The sequence below is a fragment of the Amblyraja radiata genome, chromosome 30, assembly GCF_010909765.2.
Source record: "Amblyraja radiata isolate CabotCenter1 chromosome 30, sAmbRad1.1.pri, whole genome shotgun sequence".
Lineage (NCBI taxonomy): Eukaryota > Metazoa > Chordata > Chondrichthyes > Rajiformes > Rajidae > Amblyraja > Amblyraja radiata.
The window spans coordinates 31,224,112-31,249,462 of record NC_045985.1 but is presented as its reverse complement, the minus strand read 5'-3'; the positions used below and the strand labels follow the sequence as shown (position 1 = coordinate 31,249,462).

The 25,351-nt window shown below is 44.2% G+C and overlaps 1 long non-coding RNA gene across 1 annotated transcript; it reads right to left on the bottom strand.

The window, feature by feature from the left end:
• Positions 1–10,104: 10,104 nt before the first annotated feature.
• LOC116990230 lies at positions 10,105–20,045 on the bottom strand. The gene is made up of 3 exons (XR_004416481.1): positions 20,023–20,045; positions 19,807–19,925; positions 10,105–10,149 (listed from the first exon to the last, which is right to left on the bottom strand). It is a non-coding gene; the product is annotated as an uncharacterized LOC116990230 (long non-coding RNA).
• Between the last annotated feature and the right edge of the window lie 5,306 nt (positions 20,046–25,351).

Here is a 25,351-nt window from a genome sequence, read left to right as displayed (position 1 = left end):
ACGTGCAGTCATCACGCCCTCTGCCACTGACTCCCTGAATCACACACACAATCTGAGAGAGTAGGCGAAAAATCATCGTCCGCGATAATTTTCAACATCGGCGCACAACAATCGCGTCATTACTGTTCACTTACTGGCGTGTGACCAGTTCTTGGTCCAACTCCATTTACAGGTTTGTACATTACTACACCGTGGTCAGCCGGATCTCACAAGAAGATTGTGAGCTTCGTAGCATCATGCCAAGACAACAGCCTCTTCCCTCATGTCTGAAAGACAGAAGAGCTTGGAATTGGACTTAAGAAGAGAGGTGGAGTGCATGAACTAGTCTGCTTCAATGGTGCTGAGTTCGAAACTTGGCGGACAGGTAGATGTGTTGGAAGAGGGCACGGGATTGTGTTGGAAGAGGGCATGAAATTGTAAAATTCATCATTCGGTCCGCTATGTCACAACAGGGTATCACTTGAAAACACATAATTTAAACCGCTGCAGAAATCCTAAATCAATGACGATTTGTTAACGATGGTACAAAATTATCGATTCACTTGAGTGCGAATGCATTGGATTACAGTCATTATCAACAGCTCCTTTTTTGTTATGTTTTGTGCAATATTGCTGTCACATTTTCAGGTCCTTTCACAATCTCGGTTAATTTGATTGTTCGCATAATGATAGATATCTCCTCAGATTTTAATTGCGCATGATACTTGCAAAACATAACATTGCAACTTATTGGTGCAGCTAATGAAGACAATTCAAAACAAACCGCATTAAAGCGTCTACAACAATATTTAAGTTGATAACCGATGTTTGATGTATTGACGATTTCAACAGCAGAAACATGTCTCTACAGACTAAGATTTTACAGTGATGAAGGGCATGAAACAAACAACCTAATTAACGTGATCGTGATTGAATAATACCAATCTCATAGCGTGTTGATTCCACCCTTGAGGTTTCTGTAAAGTATGTGCGAGCTAACTTTGAAAACGGGCGATCCGTGAGCCTAGACTGACTAGAAAGGCATCTTCCAACTAAATATGAACAGGCCTGCACTCCTGATGACCGAGAGTATTTACTATCCTATTCTTGCAATCATTGGAGCCCCAGGCAGGTGAGACAGAGAATGCTTTTACAGATATACGTCGATATGCTTGACAGACTATATTAAACATCATGGCAAACATATCTCTAAACATTACAGATGTTTATGAAAATATTATTGCGAACAAAGTGCTGTCAAAAAAAAGTATCGTGCTGATCTCACTTATGTACTGGATCTAAAATTATGTGAAAAAATTATTGATTGTTTCTGACGGTAAAATTATATATAAACGTTTCATAAGTAATATAATATTCTATATATTTAATAGTAGTCAAGTCCACTGGACACAACAATCCCTCCTTCTCCTCCTCATACACAGTCCACCTGAACAATTGTCGATTGAACGCTTCCAAAGTGGGGTCTGCTGATAATTGCGGTGTTTCAAGATCTTTCTATTTTCATTCCATGCAGTTGATTTTGCACAGCTTCATTGTACGAAGAACAAGTAAACGTACGGCGGCTGCCGCTGAGCATTATAGATCATGACTGATTTTAACTTTAGACTTCACGGTCGAAATTAAAACAAACAACGGTTTGGTGGATGCTGTTCTCTGTATTCTGTAACTCTCGCTAAAGGATGTCCGTCATGTAAGCGAGTCGGTGCGTATGCTATGATCGCAGGTGCCTCCATCTGCCTGAAACTTCCCGCGAAATAAAACGTGCAGGTCGAGGGATGCTGTCCGTGAGTTTCCATAAAACAGACGTCGTTTTATTTCCATTGTGAATGCTCAGCTAAATTAGCTAATGGTTTACTGAAGCTGAGCAACGTGTTTTACTTTAAAGCATTGTAACTGCGAAGGGTTGTGTAGCGGAGTTTAGGGAATTGTCCAGTAGTTTGTGACGATACTACGCCTAATCACTTCCAAGAGCACGCTCTCTCTTTACTCATGATGTTGCTGATCACCAAATGTGTATTAGATCCGGTACCTCGACATTATTGAGCTGAGATGTCGTATATTCGCATTTAACCCATCCGACCTACAGAAGTCACAGCTCGAGACATTGCATCGTGTTGCTTCTTTAAATGGTTACACATTTGCAAGTGTTCGAGATTATCAAACCGGAATTCACCCTCTTCCTAGAGCACTTCAACACGTGTTGTCAGACGGCCAACAGGGTTATTCCGGGGATGCGCACGCAGACCTCTATCGCATGGGTCTTACATTTATGTTTCGCAATGAATTCGTCTTGAAAGATAGACAACGATCCCACGCATTTTGTCGTTTGCAAACTGCACATTTTTAGCAGGAAAATGCTAACCTGTCAGTCAGTACAGCGGGTCGGGATGTACATGTGTTGAAAGCCGATCATGACGGTTGGAGCTGTGAACTTATCGGCAGGTTGTGCCTCTGCCGTTGAGTTGTGTTGTCCGGTTTTTGTTGGCTCTGGTGCAACTGTCTACCATCTATGAGTGACTGAATTTCAAAGCGTCAAGACACCACCGAGGGGAGCTGGCGGACTGATGCCGGCCTTTCTGTCGTTCACCTCTGTATCGGAAGCAAACGTGTGTATAGAATTGTAACTGCGAATAGTGATTATGAGCACAATTTGTGTCCGTAACCAATTTAATTCTGTGACGGCAGATAACAAATGGTAGCGGGACAATATTATTTGAATATGGTCCTGGTCGACGTGGGGGGTAGTAATTAAAACAAATGATTGCCCTTCCATTCCTCAGTAAGTTTGAATTATTTGGCAGATTCTTCAGATGGTTAAATTAAATCGGTTGTTTTAATGCTGAAGTGTTTCATTATTTCGTGTGTTAAATCTATTCCATTAGTTTCTGGCTTGCCTTGAGCCATTGGAGATATTTCACAAATAAAACTGGCGGTAAATGTTAAGTATCAAAGGGTGTCTGGCTTTTCGTAAGTCTGGACCTCGGTCCATGATGTGTGGGTGTGTGTGCCGAATTAATGTGTGAATCGTAACCGCCGCACAGCCTATGTAGCGGATATCAGACGTCAGCCTGCTTGGTCCGCCAGATCGGAAATTAATGTGTGGACGTAGACTCTAAGGGGAGAGAAATGGGTATCAGTTTGCCATGAAAATGTTAACGATTGGCCCTGCTAAGTCTGAGAATATTGCACCTGTCCACGAGGATGTTTTGCAAACCAGGCAGATGCGCTGTACAAATTATTTCGACGGATTCGTTCTCAGGCAGGAACGGCAACTTCACAGTCCGTAACCGCCTGATCATACAGAGGGCGGAGAAACACTGAATAATCTAACGCAGAGTAGCCGTTTTCTTCTACCCAGTCCAACGCGAATGCAGTTTGGCTGCTGCCCAGACCATTCTGTTAAACTTCTGGAACGTGCATATTTAAAGGAAGATTCTGCTCCACTGCTATCAATCTCCTTAAACAATCATGAATTTCACACCACTTTCAGCAAGGCAGCGTCAGATACCCTTACACTTAACACTCCACCATTCTATTATCTCGTTATTGTTAATTAGTGATTTTTTCTTTTGCAATTGTTCAAACTGAACTTGCAGTCGGTGGTACATGTTTTATTGCATTTACCATTACCGTACGCCATTATTTCCATGAGCTACATGATTTCATTGCATCCAGGTTTATTTGACAACAACGTAATGTGAACCTGGGGTATTTCGAGTATATTTATTAAAAACTTTATATTTTGCAAGGAGCAGTAAACATGAGGGCTTTTCAGTTTGAAGTATTTTTACCATAGGAATGTCTCGCTCGATGACCAAATATTTTTTATTTTAGTGAAGCATCACACCTGCTGAATTAAAAGGCGGTCAACCGTAAACCTGTGTAATATAGCTTGTTATTCCAAAGTCTTCAAGGCAAGAACAACTCGTACACGCATGACAAATTGAAGCAAATGAATATATATTTCACGGGTTATTTCTCGTTCGTAATTCAATTTGCATCTTTTGGTTGCAGCAAATGTGCAGGCAATCCTTATCCTGTCGTCTGGAAAGTGCGGCCTCGCTAGGTGTGTCATCCTGTATCTGAAATCAATGGCGGTAGCTGATCGAATGGTACTGGTTTTCAATGTAATACTCTATGAGATTAAAGAGACATATTTCCTGCATTCATTTCTCAATTACACCCCTATTTGCTGTCTTGTTATTGCACTGATTTATATTTCGCTCGATTGTTCCGTCTGGCTGACTGCCACTTTTACATTCGATCGATTTGTTGCAATATGTTGCCAGTCGTTGCGTTCAAAATATTGTACCATAAAGACTGCATTGAAAGTAAAAACAGCTGTGTTTATGTTACGTATTTTAGAAAATATTCCATTCTACTTTACATTAGAACCTCGGGAAGTGATTAATGATGTACCATGGTCCTGTGATGTAAAATCAAGTTTCTACACATCACTCATCTGAGTCGCGTTTTTTTGGTTTGAAACACTCTTAACCCCATTTGCGCCATTTGTGTTGATTCTTCTGCTCAATACCTTGACCATAAAGCATATTATCATGGCCAAGCTCCGAGGGAGTAATAGAGAGGCGTGCCAGACTGATCAAGAGACTGAGAACAGAAGGAAATCGATTATTTTACTCGTTGCAATATCTGTCAACTTTATTTTCTTATGGATGGTAAACCTTGCGTGTTTCATCTGTGTACAGTTGACAGATACTCATTTTTTGGAAACAGATTACAACGACTCTTTCACCATTGCGGAAAAAAGTGGCTATATGCTGAGGAGTTTGAGTACTTGCACAAACACTTTCATTTATGCAGTTTCTCAGAGACACTTCAGAGAGGAACTGAAGAATGTAATTTCACGTCCCTTTCTTGTCATTGCTAATATATTCAAACGTTTGAACACAAAACTAACTTTATACAAATATGTGATCAAGTGAGAATTTGCGAGGCACACATATACATATGTAACAGGATTTGTCGTGGTATCCCTTTCCACAAATTATTGGGATTTGGTTTCCCTATTTAGTTACCATGAACCAATAATAAATCAAAGTGATATTTTTGAAATTAAATGTACGGTCATTGAAATAGTATATCTGTTTCCATTTACTCATCCCATTGATGACGACAATTTAGTTTGAAGTCCATTGTCCATCATCAGAAACAGAAAATCGGTCAAGTCAGTATAATATGGTTTATTATAAACCGGACGGGATTAAAGACAGACGGAATTAAATAAAACGTTTTGTGGCCTGACGGACGACAATGGTAACTGAACATTTAAATGATGCTCCTTCCCACTGAGCTGATGTAAACATTTAACAACGATATCATCCAACCTTAAACGCAGTTCATCTTCTTTTTCCCTTTCAATTCTGCACGTGCCTCTTATCTATATTACTAAAAGTCTGATCTTGACCGCTTATGGCTCACTCTGCTGTGATTTCCGAGAGAACGCCGCCACCTACGGCCGCCATTTTTGGCCACCTCGCTCAGAGCCCCACCCCGCCATCCGGGAGCAGACGATTTTTCCCGTGGATGAAAAATGAGAGCGATATTTATGGTTTTATAAAATTCGCCAATCTCTCTGCTGCCCCCGCTGGCGGCAGGGGTAAGGATTATAAAACCCGGAAGTGTCGTGCCTCACTCAGTCTCTGCCAGATCTAGGAAGCCAGAGGGTCACGGCTCCGTGAGCTGCGAAAAACACTGAACGCACGTCGACTCCACGATGAGTCCCCGGGATGTGGTTTTCAGCAAATGTGTTTTGTGGGCTTGCTAAGTGTTTTTGGCCTAATTGACTTTTCTTAAAGTGCTTTCAGCATAACGAATGTCTTTTGTCGGCTGGCTACGTGGTTTTGCCCTAATTGGCTTTTTTTAAGTGCTTGAATGTCTTTTGTCGGCTTGCTGAGTGATTTTGCACTAATTGGCTTTTTTTTAATGCGTTTCGGCGGACGGATATGTTTTGTCGGCTTGCTCAGTGTTTTTTCCCCAATTGCCTGGCTTCTTTAAAGTGCTTTTCAGCGGACGGTTATGTTTTGTCGGCTTGCTCAGTGTTTTTTCCCCAATTGCCTGGCTTCTTTAAAGTGCTTTTCAGCGGACGGTTGTGTTTTGTCCGCTTGCTCAGTGTTGTTTCCCCAATTGCTTGGCTTTTTTAAAGTGCTTTGCATCGGACGGATGTGTTATGTCGGCTTGCTTGCTCGGTGTTTCCCCCCCCCCAATTGCCTGGCTGTTTTTAAAGCGGTTTTCAGCAGACGGGTGTGTTTTGTCGGCTTGCTTGCTCGGTGTTTCCCCCCCCCAATTGCCTGGCTGTTTTTAAAGCGGTTTTCAGCAGACGGGTGTGTTTTGTCGGCTTGCTTGCTCGGTGTTTTTCCCCCATTGACTGGCTGTTTTTTCTAGTGCTTTTCGGCGAACGGTTGTGTTTTGTCGGCTTGCGTGCTCGGTGTTTTTTTCTCGCATTCCCTGGCTTTTTAAAGGGCTTGCTTGCAACAGATTTCGGATGGATAAAGTGAATAAACATCTTATTAGATCAGAGCTTTGTTTAATTTCAAAACTGGCGCTCATTCTGTGACTTGTGCTAGCTTGCAAGATGGCGACGATTACGTCAATTCCGGTTAGCGCATGCTGGCGCTGAGTGCGTCATTTCCGTTTCGTGGAAAGCAGCGGGAGGGTGACATCAATATGGCGCCGAGTGCAGGCGCTGTTCAATAATTCAGGAGTTTACTGCTCTGTCTATGGTGAGTGTGTTTGTTGGACGTTATTTAAAGCATGATTTTGCTTCTGCAGCAACCTCCACAACAGGCTTTAAAGATTCGTTTTACATACTGTATATTCAACACGTTCTGAAGTTACTTGGCATGTTAGTATTGGGTGAGTGTGTGTGTGTGAATGAGAGTGTGTGTATATGTGTGTGTGTGAATGAGTCTGTGAGTATGTGTGAATTAGTATGTGTGTGTATGTGTGAATGAGTGTGTGTGTGTGTGTGTGAGTGTGTGTATGAATCAGTCTGTGTGTGTGTGTGAATGAGTCTGTGTGTATGTGTGAATGAGTCTGTGTGTGTGTGTGTGTGAAGACGATGAAATTGAAATCCCACAAGACATGCTGCAATCAGCAGAAACACCGGAGGATTGTATTGATATCATCCATCCCACATTAGACAACCCTGCAGAATTATTCACCAACAATTGTATATTGGTTCCTCACAACGATACCATGAGAAGCATCAATTCTACATGCATCAGATGCTTCCCTGGATTTGTTAAGGAGTACTTTTATTTCTATGTTGTCACTGAGGGAACTCGTGATACTCACTTCCCAACAGAATTCCTCGATTCACTCGAGCTCTCTGGATTACCACCACACAAATTGGAGTTGAAAAAAATATCTCCAATCATATTAATGAGAAACATGGAGCTGCCAAAGCTATGCAATGGAACGAGGATGATTGTGGAAGAGCTACACAATAATCTAATCATTGCAAGAATCAACGTCAGAGGCTTCAAAGATGACATTGGTCTTATTCCTAGGATAGCACTCATTTTGACAGAAGGTGAAGTCATTCCCTTTCAGCGGCCCCAATTCCCCATTCAATCAAGTTTTGCTATGACGATCCATGAAGCACAAGGACAAAAAAATGCAGAAGGTGTTGATCTACCTCGACAAACCGGTATTTCAGCATGGACAACTATGTGTGGCTCCTAGTCAAGGAAAGATGAGGGGAGATGTCAACGTTTTCTTGAAGGATGGAACATCGACCAAGAATGTTGTCATTCAAAGCGTGCTTCGTTGAATGATGACTTCTTAGATAAATTCTCAGATTTTCTTTCTTAAAATTTGACCACTGACTTTCTCTATATTAAAATTGTCTCTTTTTTTCAACAGGAAATAGTCATCAAGAGGCAGTGAGCAGCAGAACACAAGAGACACAACAAGAATTAACTTAATAATTCTCATCTTTAACATTTAAATTGTTCTTATAGTTTAAGTCATTTACATTTTAAACTTTAATAAATCCTTTTAAAACTTTTGATGCCTGTTTGTTATTCATCACATTGGGAACCTAATAGGCAGGAATGGCTGATCTGTGGGAGAGCCACTAAGAGTGCATGGGGGGAGGTTGTGGGGACATGCACTGAATGCGTGGGGGGGGGGGGGGGATGGCAAGGAGCAGAGTGGGGGGGGGGGGTGAAGGGAGGAGGGGTGACTGAGTGAACTACCAGGGAACCAGACGTTAGTGACTGCACTGCCAACCCACGAGCCGTGAATAAGTGAACTGCCAGTCCATTCAGTCCACACTCTTTCCCCTTCTCTCTCACAGTCTGTCACGTGTTTTGGGCACAATTTCTGGCAGTTTCTCAGCTGCCAGTCTGGCAGGTTCGAGTCACAGTACTGCCAGGCCTCAGTGACTGAGCAGCCAGCCCAAAATCCATTCGGCCCACAATGTCTATACTAGCTCTCTGGAAACCAGTACCTTCGTCCCACAAGACCCATACTAACGCAACAGACCGCCCCCCCCCCCCCCCCCACTGGCCAGCAATATTGGAATTGGTGGAGAGGTGGAATATTGCGTTGGGTGACCAGCCCTCCCGTGTGATGCTGGGACCCTATGGGTCCCACTTAGTCTAGTGTTTCTATGTTTCTAATTGTTCCATGCTGACCAAGATGCCCCATCTAAGCTAGTCCCATGTGCCGCGTTTGGCCCACACCTCCCCCCCATCTGTTCAAATCCATGCACCTGTCCAAATGATTCTTAATGCTCATACATGCCTCAAATACCAGCCACGATGTAGCTGAGAAAACGGCGAGGGAGGGCGTGGCTGCAACAGAAACAAGCAAGGTTACCCGCCTTCTACAGAGAGGCAGGCAGAGCCCACCCGGAACACCACAATGTGTCGACCTGCTTTAGGACCCGTGGGAGCCCGGAGCTGTGGAGCCGCCGCAGCTGCTGCTGAACCCGCGGTCAATGGGGTTTCGGGCGCGAAACGGCGGCGGAACTATCAATGAAAGGGGAGGGGCCCGGCTGAGGGGAGTCGGAGCTCAACCCCGTCAATCACAGCACTGACCAGAAAGTGGATGTCATTTGAAATAAGCTTCGAGTAAATTTCATTCCCTGAAATTAAATACATCCGTGTTTCCTATCATGAATTGTTCATGATGTTAATCTGCAAAATAACATCACTTCAATACCAGACACTGTAATGAAGAAGGGTCTCGACCCGAAACGTCACCCATTCCATCTCTCCAGAGATGATGCTTGCCGCGCTGAGTTTGGGACCCGGGGGAGCCCGGTGCTCAGGACCCGCCGCCCGCGGCTGTTGCTGAACCCGCGGGAAGGGCGATTGTTTCAATCTTTATATTTTTACAAAAGTCATTTCTGTTCCGTTGCCGAACGCAGTTAACGCGTTAAAATGAACGGATCGACAGACAGCTGTTTATTTCACTCTTCCCACATTTACATTCGCCCTGGTTTTATTTCCGCGCTCACTGGGGTTTTACGACGCGGAATTTGGGGATTAAATGGGAGCCGTTCGTTCAGCGCCGACCTGTTGTCCACCGGGTTCCTGCCCCACAGCCCCTGCCTGTGCCCCGCTCCTGACGCCGGTCCCGGGACCCGACCCTTTTACACACCCCGCGCGGAACCGGAGCAGATTCTCAGCCAGTTTCCATCCAACTCCCAGAGGAGAGGATAATATTTCTCCGTGAATTTATTCCCAGTGAATGTGTGGAGATGGGACTTGGTGTCCGCGTCGTAAAATGAAACTGTCCCGGACTCGTAACTGAGATAAACTCCCACCCTCCCGGGGATGGGACGGGCGGGGAGAGGGGATGGAGGGTCGGTGACTGCAACAAACTTGTCATCCCGCCGTCTAATCCTCCAGACTCCAGTCTCCGGGGTCAGTGTGACCGGACCCTTCCTCTCCACAGACTCTGCGGCGACTCCCAGACTCCACCACTGACTCCCCGCCACCTCCACCACCCAGTAATGTCTCCCCGATGTGAATCCCTCCGATCCCAGCACACACTGCCAGTTTGTAAACCTCTTCCCGGTGTCAGGGAGACTCCTCCGGGTCCATCTCACCCTCTTCCGATCCTCAGACACCTCTAGCTCCGGATGCGCTGTTTCCACATCCAGGGTGACGGAGACTGGGGGGAGAAGCAGAGAATCAGAGAGTCCCCGGGGGTCGGGGGGAGTCTCGGGCAGCGCGGCCCGGGACCGGGGGAGAGGCTGCTCGGCATCAGACACGGGCGGGCGGACAACTGACACCTTCCCCGGGGTTTCACCCCAACCACATCGGGTGGGCATCTGTCACGGAGTTTTTATTCGGGACGGAGAGGGAAATTTCGTGAGGTGGGACAGGGTGGACGAGTGCGGAGAGTGAGGAGGATTGCGAGATTGCGATGGGGATGTAGGAATGAAGCGGGCTATTCACATATGGAGGCATGTCATAGGACAGGATATTGAGGTGAGTAGCAACTAGAGGTTGTTAAAGAGGAGGTAGAGGTGTGGGGTGGGGTGGAGCCGCCATGATCATAGTGAATGAGGGTAGACATGAGGCTTCAGATAACCTGCCCCTGTTTCTTTAAGTGGAGAGTGAGAGAGAGGAAGGGGTGGCTTGGACCATGGAAGGAAGCAGAGGTTGAATGATCGGGCGTTGGACAGAATGGGTGGAGATGATATTTCCTAGTTAATGGCAAAATATTTTATAATTAGAATTTATTACGTAAAGATTAATTTGACTTATTTGGGTTCTGAGAAAAGTAAAGCTTTGTAATTCTGTGCTGTACACGAGCTGGGTAATCAGGAAGTTAGGGGTCTGCATTCAAGCTGCTTCCTGTTATGCCCAAGCAAAAGAAACATTTCAATAATGAGAGAGGATGTATTTCCTGAGAAGGTGGTAGATTCTGTAAACAGAAGCCTTCTGGTTGGTAGCTGACATCATGATTACATTGTTAAGAGAGAATTGGAAATGTTGACTAAGTTTCTGTGGTTTCAAAGTTTGTGATCAACAGTTTGTGATTGATAGAACCACAAGATGACAATTATTGTATTAGTAACAAGAATACTTTGAATGGCTATACACTATTTTATATTGTAAAATGTCATTGTTGCTACTCTGTATAAACCTGTGACTGTTTCCAAAATACTATAAATAGATGCTGTATATCTTTGTTCATTAGAGTGGTGGCTCAGGAGGGTTAAATATCTGTTGTATACATTACTTTGCATCCCTGGCACTCTCGCTGGCTAATGATCAGTAAAGCTTGTGTTGGTTTACCTAACCTATTGTGAGTTGTCTGTTTTAAGAAATGGACCTTAACAGAGACTTGTGGTTGTTGGGTCACTGAAAGAGAGGGGATTCACAGGTGGATTTGATGGGTTTGTACAATCAAGACCACACTCATTTCATCGTTAACCAATGAAGAACTTCACTGAGAGACTTGACAATGTGAAACTTGACAGTGTAAGGCTGGTCCAGAAAGTAAAGGCAGGTGGGATCAAAGGCGAGCTGGAAAAATGGATCCAAAATTGGCTTGGTGGTTGGAGGTAGAAGGTAGCGGTAGAAGGATGATTTTTCTGCTTGGAGGTCTGTGACTGGTGGAGTGCAGCAGAGATCGGTGCTGCAACATTTGCTGTTTATGTTATATTTTCATGGCCTGGATGTGAATGTAGGAGGTGTGATTAGTATCGCTGTGATGGATGTTTGTGTAAATTGTGTTGGTGTATGTCTTGGTTCTTTTCTTGTATGACTGCAAAAACCAAATTTCGTTTGAACTTCATGTGAGGTTCAAATGACAAAATAAACGGTATTGCATTGGTATTGTATTGTAAGTCTGTGGAGGACGCAGAAATTGTGGATAGCGGGGAGGTTGTCAAAATCTGCAGCAGGATATCGGGTAGATTATCAAAACCTTATTCACATGCAGTGATATCAGATCAAGAGAGTGCATGTTTGTCATGAGAGCAAGGAATTTTAAAGTGGATCTGAGTTGGAAGTTTTCTTTGCACTGAGAGTGGGTGATATCTGGAACATGCTACAGAGATACAATCACCATACTTGTGGCACTTAAATAGGTGAGGTGTAGAAGAATACCGATGTAGTGTTGGCAAATCGATTAGTATAGCTGGGGAAAATGTTGTCATGGAGACAATGGGCCTGATTCCGTAAAAGTACAACCATGGCTCTCAGCTCCAAGAGCACTGAATAACCGAGACACGACAGCCACCGGTCCAGTGAATTCCAAAGGTTCCCCAGTCTCTGCGTGCAGTAATGTCTCCTTATCTCTGTCCGACATGGTGGAGCCCACATTCTGAGATGGTGCCCGTTTTCTAGACCCCTCAAACATGGGAAACATCCTCTGTGTCAAGTCTGTCTATTTATCGGTACACAGGAGCATAGGAACTCAAGAAAACAGGAGCAGGATTAGGATCAGCTGCTCAGGCTTTCCCCTCCATTCAATGTGATCATGGCTGATCTAAGCTGGCACCAATTCCTCTTCTGAGTGATTTTCCCCATAATCTTAAAATTTAGATCAAACATTAATTTGTAGCCAAGTTGCACATATCCAATAACTTAGCTTTCCACCACCATCTTGGACACAACATTCCAGATATTCACTGCCCTCTGAGATACAACTTCTACACACCGCATGAGAGGCCGCTCTGGAGTGTTGGATCTCATGGAATCCGGGGTGAACTAGCCGATGGAATACAATATTTACCTGGTTGCACGGTTAGTCAGTTTGAAGATGAAACCAAAATTTGTGACATTGTGGAGAGTGAAGAAAGGTATCTGAGAGTAAATGGGATCCCTGTGAACTGGGCCAATGGGCTTAGGAACGGCAGGTGAGATTCATTCATGTGAAGGTGAGGTGATGCACTTTGCTGAGACAAACCAGGGCAGGACATACACAGTAAACGGGGAACTTAATAGAATTGCGAGATCTCGGGCTGCAGGTACACGGTGCCATGGAAGATGCAACAGTGACAGGCAGGGTGATGAAGAATGTGTTTGTCCCTCATGCTTTCATATGTCAGGATATTAAATATAGCGTTTGACACAATAAGGTAGTTAGCAAATTAGAGAGGGTGCAAAAGGATTTACGATAATTTCAACAGGTCTGATGGGCTGGGTTATAAGGGGACGTTGGACAGGCAGGGATATTTTTCTTTGGAGCCCAACAGAATGCTTTTATAGATGTGTACAAGCTCTATATAATGTGCCCAGATAATGTGAATAGGTGCAATATTTTACCCAAGGCAGGAGAGTCTAAACCTCTGACTCTGTGATGCTTCCCAGCTGATGAGTTTAGTGGTAGATCAAATCTCCAGTTTTCCTTCAGTCCACAATAGAATTAATCTTTGCATCTAGGTATTACAGAAATATGTATAGGAATGAACAGCAGATGCTTGTTTAAACCGAAGATAGATGCAAAAACCTGGAGTTACTCAGCGGGACAGGCAGCATCTCTGGTGAGAAGGAGTGGGTGACGTTTCGGTTCAAGACCCTTCTTCAGACTGGTTATGGATAAGGGAAACAAGAGATATAGGTGATGATGGAAAGACATCTCAGAGCTGCTGTAGATATGGAAGCAACAGCAGGAGAAGTTAAGCAAGAGAAAACACTGATTGGCTCTAGCCCAAGTGGGAGGAGAGAAGTGAGTCAGAGGGGTGAAGATAGTTGAAAAGGAGAGGCAAAACACAGGCAGACTTTACTCAGAGCTTCTGTAGACTTGGAAGCAACAGCAGGAGAAGATAAGCAAGAGAAAACACTGATTGGCTCTACCCCAAGGGGGAGGAGAGAAGTGAATCAGAGCGGGGAAAACAGTTGAAAACATAGGAATTTGGTTTGTAAATTGGTAAATTAGGCTCTTAGGGAGCGGCAGTGAGGGAGCGGCCTTGTGAGGGAAGTGCCTTGTGAGAAATGTGTGAGTCTTTGGCTCGAGAGTCTTCGGCTGAGGAGAGGAGGCTACGCAAAACACTGCAGAGGGAGAGACGAAAGAAGGATATGTCAGGCAAGCTGATTCAGTGTGATGCTTGCAGTATGTGGGAGATCAAGGACACTGCTGGTGCCTCTGGCTGCTACAAAAGTGTATCCAGGTAGAGCTCCTGAAGGACCGTGTTGGGGAACTGGAGAAGCAAGTGGATGACCTCAGGTTCATCCGAGAAATGGAATCGTTCCTCGACAAGTACGACAGTAAGATTGTTACACCTAAGGTACTGGAAGAGAGAAGGTGGGAGACAGTGAGAAAGGGAGGGAAGCATGTAATGCAAACATCCCCGGGTGTTGTACCTTTTGTGAACTGGTTCACCCACTTAGAAGCTGTCGGGACAGAAGACGTTTATACACTGAGCGGCGGACTGGCTTGCGATGCGAATAGGGTTGTTGAGCCAAAACCAAAAAGGCCAAAGTCAGGCAATGCCATTGTAGTGGGAGACTCCATTGTGAGAGGTACGGACAGGGGTTTCTGCAGGAACAGACAGGATTCGAGGATGGTGTGCTGCCTTCCTGGTGCCAGGATCCAGGATGTCACGGACAGAGTGCAGAAAATCCTCAAGGGTGAAGGTGAACACCCGGAAGTGGTAGTGCATGTCGGCGCAAACGATGTCGGAAAGAAGGGGATGAATATTCTGCAGCATGACTTTAGCGAGCTCGGAAAAATGCTGAAAAGCACGACCTCCAGGGTTGTTATCTCCGGTTTGCTTCCAGATCCTCGTGCTGGCGATAGCAGGAACAGGGAGATACGGGACCTGAATGTGTGGCTGAGGAACTGGTGCACGGGGCAGGGATTTAGATTCTTAGATGTCTGGGATCTGTTTTGGAGTAAGGGGGAACTGTACAAAAGGGACGGATTGCATCTTAACAGGTGGGGGACCAGCATTCTGGCAGGCAGGTTTGCCACTGCTACACGGGTGGTTTTAAACTGAATAAGGGGGGTGGGGTGTCGAATGGGATAGTGGAGGATGGAGTTAAAGGGAAAGGGTTTCTTAAATGTGTGAGCGGAGAGACAGAGTGGTGTAAAATGAGGGTAGAAGCAATAGGTAGCAAGGTGAAAAGTAAAAGAGGCAGGCAGACAAATCCAGGGCAAAAATCAAAAAGGACCACTTTTCAACATAATTGTATAAGGGGTAAGAGTGTTGTAAAAACAAGCCTGAAGGCTTTGTGTTTCAATGTAAGGAGCATTCGTAATAAGGTGGATGAGTTGAATGTGCAGACAGCTATTAATGACTATGATATAGTTGGGATCACGGAGACATGGCTCCCGGGTGACCAAGGCTGGGAGCTGAACATCCAGGGATATTCAATATTCAGGAGGGATAAACAGAAAGGGAAAGGAGGTGGGGCAGCGTTGCTGGTTAGAGAGCAGATTAACGGAATAGAAAGGAAGGACATTAGCTTGGAGGATGTGGAATCGATATGGGTAGAGCTGCTAAACACTAAGGGGCAGAAAACGCTAGTGGGAGTTGTGTACAGGCCACCTAACAGTAGGAGCGGAGTTGGGGATGGCATCAAACAGGAAATTAGAAATGCGTGCAACAAAGGTAAAACAGTTATAATGGGTGACTTCAATCTACATATAGATTGGGTGAATCAAATTGTCAAAGGTGCTGAGGAAGAGGATTTCTTGGAATGTATGCGGGATAGTTTTCTAAACTAACATGTAGAGGAACCAACGAGAGAGCAGGCTATTCTAGATTGGGTATTGAGTAATGAGAAAGGGTTAGTTAGCATTCTTCTTGTGCGTGGCCCCTTGGGCAAGAGTGACCATAATATGGTTGAGTTCTTCATTATGATGGAGAATGACATTGTTAATTCAGAAACAAGGGTCCTGAACTTAAAGAAAGGTAACTTTGAGGGTATGAGACGTGAATTGGCCAAGATAGACTGGCAATTGATTCTTAATGGGTTGACGGTGGATATGCAATGGAAGGCATTTAAAGACTGCATGGATGAACTACAACAATTGTTCATCCCAGTTTGGCAAAAAAATAAATCAGGGAAGGTAGTGTATCCGTGGATAACAAGGGAAATCAGGGATAGTATCAAAACAAAAGATGAAGCGTTCAAATTAGCCAGAAAAAGCAGCCTACCAGAGGACTGGGAGAAATTCAGAGTCCAGCAGAGGAGGACAAAGGGCTTAATTAGGTAAGGGAAAATAGATTATGAAAGAAAACTGGCAGGGAACATAAAAAGCGACTGCAAAAGCTTTTATAGATATGTGAAGGGAAAAAAGATTAGTTAAAACAAATGTAGGTCCCTTGCAGTCAGAAACAGGTGAATTGATCATGGGGAACAAGGACATGGCAGACCAATTGAATAACTACTTAGGTTCTGTCTTCACTAAGGAAGACATAAATAATCTGCCGGAAATAGCAGGGGACCGGGCATCAAATGAGATGGAGGAACTGAGTGAAATCCAGGTTAGCTGGGAAGTAGTGTTAGGTAAATGAATTGAATGGATTAATGGCCGATAAATCCCCAGGGCCAGATAGGCTGCATCCCAGAGTACTTAAGGAAGTAGCCCCAGAAATAGTGGATGCATTAGTGATAATTTTTCAAAACTCTTTAGATTCTGGAGTAGTTCCTGAGATTGGAGGGTAGCTAATGTAACCCCACTTTTTAAAAAGGGAGGGAGAGAGAAAACGGGGAATTACAGACCAGTTAGTCTAACGGCGGTAGTGGGGAAACTGCTAGAATCAGTTATTAAAGATGGGATAGCAGCACATTTGGAAAGTGGTGAAATCATTGGACAAAGTCATCATGGATTTATGAAAGGTAAATCATGTCTGATGAATCTTATAGAATTTTTCGAGGATGTAACTAGTAGAGTGGATAAGGGAGAACCAGTGGATGTGTTATATCTGGACTTTCAGAAGGCTTTCGACAAGGTCCCACATAAGAGATTAGTATACAAACTTAAAGCACACGGTATTGGGGGTTCAGTATTGATGTGGATGGAGAACTGGCTGGCAGACAGGAAGCAAAGAGTAGGAGTAAACGTGTCGTTTTCACAATGGCAGGCAGTGACTAGTAGTGTACCGCAAGGCTCAGTGCTGGGACCCCAGCTATTTATGATATATAATAATTATTTGGACGAGGGAATTGAATACAACATCTCCAAGTTTGCGGATGACACGAAGCTGGTGGGCAGTGTTAGCTGTGTGGAGGATGCTAGGAGGGTGCAATGTGACTTGGATAGGCTGGGTGAGTGGGCAAATGCATGGCAGATGCAGTATAATGTGGATAAATGTGAGGTTATCCACTTTGGTGGCAAAAACAGGAAAGTAGACTATTATCTGAATGGTGGCCGATTAGGTAAGGGGGAGATGCAACGAGACCTGGGTGTCATGGTACACCAGTCATTAAAAGTAGGCATGCAGGTGCAGCAGGCAGTGAAGTAGGCGAATGGTATGTGAGCATTCATAGCAAAAGGATTTGAGTATAGGAGCAGGGTGGTTCTACTGCTGTTGTACAGGGTCTTGGTGAGACCACACCTGGAGTATTGCGTACAGTTTTGGTCTCCTAATCTGAGGAAGGACATTCGTGCCATAGAGGGAGTACAGAGAAGGTTCACCAGACTGATTCCTGGGATGTCAGGACATTCATATGAAGAAAGACTGGATTGACTCGGCTTATACTCACTAGAATTTAGAAGATTGAGGGGGGATCTTATAGAAACTTACTAAATTCTTAAGGGGTTGGACAGGCTAGATGCAGGAAGATTGTTCCCGATGTTGGGGAAGTCCAGAACAAGGGGTCACAGTTTAAGGATAAGGGGGAAATCTTTTAGGACCGAGATGAGGAAAACATTTTTCACACAGAGAGTGGTGAATCTCTGGAATTCTCTGCCACAGAGGGAAGTTGAGGCCAGTTCATTGGCTATATTTAACAGGGAGTTAGATGTGGCCCTTGTGGCTAAAGGGATCAGGGGGTATGGAGAGAGATGCAGGTACAGGATACTGAGTTGGATGATCAGCCATGATCATATTGAATGGCGGTGCAGGCTTGAAGGGCCGAATGGCCTAACCCTGCCCCTATTTTCTATGTTTCTATGACATAAAGAACAATGAATGGAAGATATGCAAAAAATTACAATGAGAAGAAATAGGCCATTGTTAGCTGCTTGTTAGGAACTAGTGTGACTTGGGTGGGGAGGGAAAGAAAGGGAGTGAATGTCGGGGCTACCTGAAGTTAGAGAAATCAACATTTCATACCACTGGGCTGTAAACTGCCCAAGCAAAATATGAGGTGCTGTTCCTACAATTTGCATTTATCCTCGCTCTGACAATGGAGGAGACCTAGGACAGAAAGGTCTGTGTGGGAATGGGAAGGGGAATTAAAGTGTTTAGCCACCGGGAGATCAGGTAGGTTCAAGCAGACTGAACGAAGGTGTTCAGCGAAACGATCGCCCAGTCTGGTCTCGTTTGGTCTCATCGATGTATAAGAGTCCACATCTTGAACAATGGATACAGTAGATGAGGTTGGAGGAGGTGCAAGTGAACCTCTGCCGAACCTGAAAGGACTGTTGACTGGACAGAGTCAAGCGAGGAGGTATAGGGACCGGTGTTGCATCTTCTGCGGTTGCAGGGGAACGTATTGGGGAGGGGGTGGTTTAGGTGGGAAGGGATGAGTTTGGGGAAAATAAGTGTTCGGCAGAGGGCCGAGACGGCCTGTTTCCGTGCTGTAATTGTTATATGGTTATATGGTTAACCAGGCGGTTGCAGAGGGAATGGTCTCTGCGGAAGGTAGAAAGGGGTGAAGATGGGAAGATGTGACTAGTGGTGGAATCCCGTTGGAGGTGGCGGAAATGTTGGAGGATTATGTGCTGTGTGTGGCGGCTGATGGGGTGAAAGGTACGAACAAGGGGGACTCTGTCTATGTTGTGACTAGGGGGAGGGGGAACAAGGGCAGAGCTGCGGGGTATCGAGGAGACACGAATGTGGGCCTCATCTATAATGGGAGAGGGGAATCCCCATTCCCTAAAGAATGAGGACATCTCGGATGTCCTGGTATGGAACACCTCATCTTGGGGGCAGATGCGGTGTAGACGGAGGAATTGGGAGTAGGGGATAGAGTATTTGCATGAAGCAGGATGGGGAGAAGTGTAGTCGAGATAGTTGTGGGAGTCAGTGGGTTTGTAATAGATGTCTATCGATAGTCTATTTCTTGTGATGGAGACTGTGAGATCATGAAAGGGGAGGAAGGTGTTGGTGATGAACCAAGTAAATTTGAATACATGATGGACATTGGTGGTGGTGTAGATGATGTCCATGAGTTCTGCATGGATACAGGAGGTAGCACCAATGCAGTCATCAATGTAATGGAGATAGAGTTCGGGGATAGGGCCTTGGACTTGGAGGAAGTGGGAGGATTCGAAGGAAAAGTTATTAAGAGTGAGAAACAGCTCCGCTAGGCGGAGTAGTGTTAGTAGAGGGAAATTGGATGGTTCTGTGGTCGAGGAAGAAACGGTGGACTTTAAGGACTTCCTGGTGGGGGATGGAGGTGTAGAGTGAATGAACATCCATGGTAAAGATGAGGGGGTAGGGGCTCTGTAAGCAGGTCATTAAAGGGATGAAGGGCATGTGTGATATCTTGGACATAATTCGGTTGGGATTGGAACAGGGGGGATAGGATGGAGTCGAGGTACGTGGAAATCATTTCAGTGGGACAGGTCAGTTGTGTTTATGGATATTGTGGGGAAGTTCAAACCGGGCTGCGTGAGGCTGGGAAATTATAAGGTGTCAGGTGTACGGCTTAAAGATATCAGAAACAAGAATAATGGAAAAGGTACAAGCTTTACCTCGCTTGAAGTCTTCAGATATTTCTTTGAATGCCGTGTTGAACGAAACAGGGCAATGAAACTTTTCAATCGGCAAGGCTCCATCTACCACCGATAATGGTTTGGCTTCATCACGAACCCTGGAAATATTTAATAGCTGGTTATAAACTGAACATTAGAAATGTTTTGAGTTGTTCCACAAAAACTTACAATGTTTCCATCAAGACAATGTCCTACCTTCGCTTGCGACCAGCATCCTCCTGAAAGAAATAAAACACAAATCTCAACTGATTGAGATGAACCGTCCTCATCCCGACAGCGGGAATTTCATCAAATTTCTACAACCCTCTGTTAATCCCCATTTCCCAACTCTTATCGCGACCGTCATGCAGAGAGAACGTGGATATTGCCGCAGAGATGTAGAACGATGGGGGAAAGCACAAGGAATGTTCATGAGAATGACGTCATAACTGAGAGGATGGAACTCACTGATAAGATTGGGCAGGTTGTGGGATTTCATCTGGAGAAGATGTCAGGAATGATGAGACAGAATTTAATATTATCGGTGGATTTAAATTGGTGGGGATGAAATAATATCTCAAATCGAAGGGGAGACTAATAAGTAAAGCTGAAATGTAACGTGGTCGTCAATAAATACCGAAAGAAATGCAGTCATGAGAACATGGACCTCACTTGCATTGGAGGGACTGAAGCCAACAGCAGAGATAAATTTAAATGCAAGTGGGATTAACACATTAGGGCTCCTGGAATTTGAGGTATTGACACCGGCGTGGAGAGTAGATGGGAGGGATGATGAGTGGAGCAAAAAACTTGACTGGATAGGATGGGCCAAATGGCCTGTCTATGATGTAGAATGGGATGTCATTCTATGGTGAAACAAGATGGACAAAACAAACAGAGCAAATTCCCCCAAGGTGACCACCCACTGCTGATGGGAACCGGATATAGATGATCAATCTGATGTGTGCGCCACGTTCTAGATTTCAATGTTAATCCCCACAATGTGGTCATGGCTGATCTAGCCCAGGACTGAACTCTTCCTCTTTGCCCCATTCCCTTCGATTACAATTCCCCTAATTTTCAAAAATGTATCCTCCTCTGGTTTAAAATATGTCTAACATGTAAAATGTCGCAGAGTCTCTTGGTTAGAGACTCCCAGATATTCACTGCCCTCTGTCCATTCGTGGTCCTAGGGATCAGATATAGGATCACCTGTCATTGTTCGAAACACTACAGAACACAAACACCTCTCGACATTTCGGCCAGGCAGTCTTGAGATCCAATAGATTATACGGGAAGCCAATTAGCTTGGGAACAACAACAGCTGATACAGATTAAACATTTTCCTAGTTCTGAATTACTGATAAATGCAGCATTTATTTCTGAAATGTCACCCACCATTTTGTGACTGTGCACTTTCACTTCACCAAACTGTTGTGTATCCCCTCACCTTCAGAAACACCACACTGTCTTTTTGATCCATCTGTTGCTGCAACTTTAAGAGTTCCTCCTGAATGGAATTTAAATTCTCTTGAATCTTTCCAAGATTTTTCTCCATTGTATTTAGAATCTTCTTCTCTTCCTCCCGGATATCTGCCAGTGTGTGCTGCTCTTTCTCAGTGAGAATCTGGTGCAGTTCAGCAAACTGGGATGTGATCTTGGACTGAAGGTTGTATGACTGTTCCTGTGAAATGAAAGGTGAAGAACAATATATAATGTCACTGATTGTGTTTCATCACGACTTTGACCGAGACATTTGCCCAGAACAGTTTTTATTTGCTTTGGTATTTCAATAGCTTCTATAAATGCTTCTGAAATGTTGTGAGGGTAATCTTTTAACCCATCAATCCTCTACCCCCAATACAATTCCCTGCTGCCTATTCCTTTTCACGTGCCCATTAATTTCCATGTATCCACCCACCACCCACTTTCACAGGGATAATTTACAGTCACCAATTGAATCCGGGGGTACCACAATGTTCAGTGCTGGGACCCCAGTAATTTACAATATATGTTAACGATTTTGACGAGGGAATTAAAGATAACATCTCCAAGTCTGCAGATGACACAAAGCAGGGTGGCAGTGAGCTGCGAGGAGGACGCTATGAGGCTGCAGGCTGACTTGCATAGGTTGTGTGAGTGGGCAGATGCATGGCAGATGCAGTACAATGTGGATAAATGTGAGGTTATTCACGTTGGTGGCAAGAACAAGAAGGCAGCTTATTATCTGTATGGTGTAAGAAGGAACTGCAGATGCTGGTTTAAACCGAAGATAGACACAAAAAGCTGGAGTAACTCAGCGGGAATAGGAATAGGAATACTTTATTGTCACACGTGACTAGGCACAGTGAGATTCTTTGCTTGCATACACAATGTATACAAATAGCAGCCACCTACGGCGCTGACAAAGTTACAAAGCACGCCGATCCCCATTTTGTCCCCCCCCCCCCCCCCCCCCACCCAACAGTCCCCCCTCCCCCCCCATGCCGGGTCTCTACTCTCCTTGCCCCCCCCCCCCCCCCCGGAGAGAAGGAATGGGTGATGTTTCGGGTCGAGACACTTTTTCAGATTCAACTGCTGTTACATTAGGAAAAGGGAAGGTGCAATGAGACATGTGTGTCCTTGTACATCATTCACTGAATCTAAACATGCAGTGAAGAAATCTAATCCTAGCATTGGCCTTCATTGGGAGAGGATTTGAGTTTAGTTTAGTTTAGAGATACAGCGCGGAAACAATCTATTTTACCAAGGCAATTAACATTTAAATGTACATTTACCTGGCCAATTAACATACAATCCTGTACGTCTTTGGAGTGTGGGAGGAAACCGAAGATCTCAGAGAAAACCCACGGCAGTCACGGGGAGAATGTACAAAGTCCGTACAGACAGCACAAGTAGTTGGGATTGGGTATTCGGCACTGCATTCGCTGTAAGGCAGCAACTCTACCACTGTACCACAGTGACCGCCCTAGGAGGTCAAGGAGCAAGGATGTCCTGCTGCAGTTGTACAGCGCCCTGGTGAGACCACTCCTGGAGTATTGTGTGCAAATTTGTTCTCCTAATTTGGGGAAGGACATTCTTGCTATGGAGGGACAGCAGCGTAGGTTCATCAGGTTAATTACCAGGATGGTGGGACTGACATGTGATGAAAGAATGGGTCGACTGGGCTTGTATTCACTGGAATTTAGAAGGATGAGAGGGTATCTTAGAGAAAATTCTGAAAGGATTAGACTAGATGCAGATGCAGGAAAAATGTTGCCAATGTTTGGGGAATCAAGAACCAGGGGTCACTATTTAAGAATAAGGGGTAGGCCATTTCGGACTGAGATGAGGAAACACTTTTTCAACCAGAGAGTTGTGAATCTGTGGAATTCTCTGCCACAAAAGGCAATGGAGGTCAATTCACTGGATGTTTTCAAGAGAGACTGAGATTTAGCTCTTTGGACTAATGGAATCAAGGGCTTTGGGGGGGGAAGCAGGAACGGGATACTGATTTTGGATGATCAGCCATGATTATATTGAATGGCGGTGCTGGCTCGAAGGGCCAAATGGCCTATTCCTGCACATATTTTCTATGTTTCCATGTTTCTATTATATTGAATGGCGGTGCTGGCTCGAAGATCCCAATAGCCCACTCCTGCACCTATTGTCTATGTTTCTAGGATCATTGAACCAGCATGTATTGGGGTCGTGGAAGGAATCAGGCGCGGTCACAGGGAGAAGGCGTGAATCACACGCACAGCACCTGAAGTATTTCTAATGTCTTTACATGCAAAATATCCAAAAATGTTAAGGTAACGGACTTTATCAATAATGGATTTGTAGTTTCACGGAAAGAAGCTTTGTGTATTACTCTATTTTCTGGAGTTTAATTATAATTTTATATATTTGTTTTATATACATTATATACATATACGGCGGGGTCACAACATCGGAGGCCTGGATTGCCGCAGCGCAGATGGAGAGCAAGGAGGGAAGAGACAATTACTTTGGGACTTTAAACTGTGTTGAGTGTTTGTTTTGTTATATATTCTATGTTATGACTGCAGGCTAAACCATTTCCTTGCACTGAAAAGTACAATGACAATAAATTTGAACCCAATCCAATCCAATCCAATCCAATCCAATTTCCCCTAACTTCAACACAATATGACATATATGGCATTATAAGCGAGCAATACAATATATACAAACACTTCTTATTCAACAGAACCTTTGTTTTGTAAAGAATAGCAATGGATTTAGATAATTCCTGTTTGAAGTATTCTATATGTGGCTTCCAACAAAGTTTATGATCTATAATCAATGCCAGGAATTTTGTTTGTTATACTCTTTCAATTTCAACTCCGTTTAAATTCAATTTTATTTCACAATTTTCATTTAGGGTTAATTTATTAATATTAAACCATTGTTTTAGCTCAACCAATTCTCTTTCTGCTGTTTTCAATAGTTATTTTATATCATTCCCTGAACAAAATACATTTGTATCATCCGCAAACGTAACAAACTTCATCGTATTGGATACTTTACAAATATCATTTAAATAAAGTATGAATAACTTAGGTCCCAGTGCCGAACCTTGTAGAACACCACAGGTTACTCTTCTAAGCTGTGATTCAGTTTTATTATTTTTTTACATGTTGAACCCTATTACTTAAATAACTTCCCAAGCGATTTTGTGTGTCAACTCTTATACCATAACGTTCCAATTTCTACAAAAGTAAGGAATGAACAATTGTATCAAATGCTTGACTTAAATCAATACACACCCACAGTGTGTATGACTTAAGTCAATACACACCCACAGTGTGCAGTTTCTTATCTATTGCTGTTGCTATATTTTATACAAATCCATCACCGCTAAAGATGTCGATCGGTTACTCCTAAACCCATATCGATGATCACTAAATAACTCATATTTCTCAATGAAGTCGATTCACAAATAGCTTTTCAAGTATTTTAGAGAATTGAAGTAGCAAAGACACAGGTCTATAATGCGATAGAATAGGTTTGTCACCATTTTTATAGATTGGAACCACCTGAGCCATTTTCATTTTATTGGTAAAAACACCTTTTAGAAAGGATTTATTGCATATATAGGTAAAGGGCTCGAGGACACAATATTTTACAAGTGACATATCAATGGTGTTACCATCAGTTGATTTTTTATCCTTAAACTTTCTGACTTCTAACACATCACTCTCACAAACTCCAACAAAGAACATTGAATCGCTGTTGTTAAGTTCAAAATCAAAATTTATGTTTTCATCTCTAACATAGCATTCAAAAAGAAGTTCAACACAAAAACATCCCCCCACAGTGATTCCCACTGTGGGGGAAGGCACAAAGTCCAGTCCCCATCCTCTTGTCCACCCAAAGTCGGGCCTATTGAGGCCTCCACAGTCGCCGCCAAGGCGCCCGATGTTCTCGCCGGGTGATGGTGCTCCGGCGTCGGGAGAACCCCCAGCGGCTTGGGGTGCCAGGAACGGCCGCCTTCCCACCGGAGACCGCGGCTTCCAAGCCAACAGACCGCGCCGGACGGAGC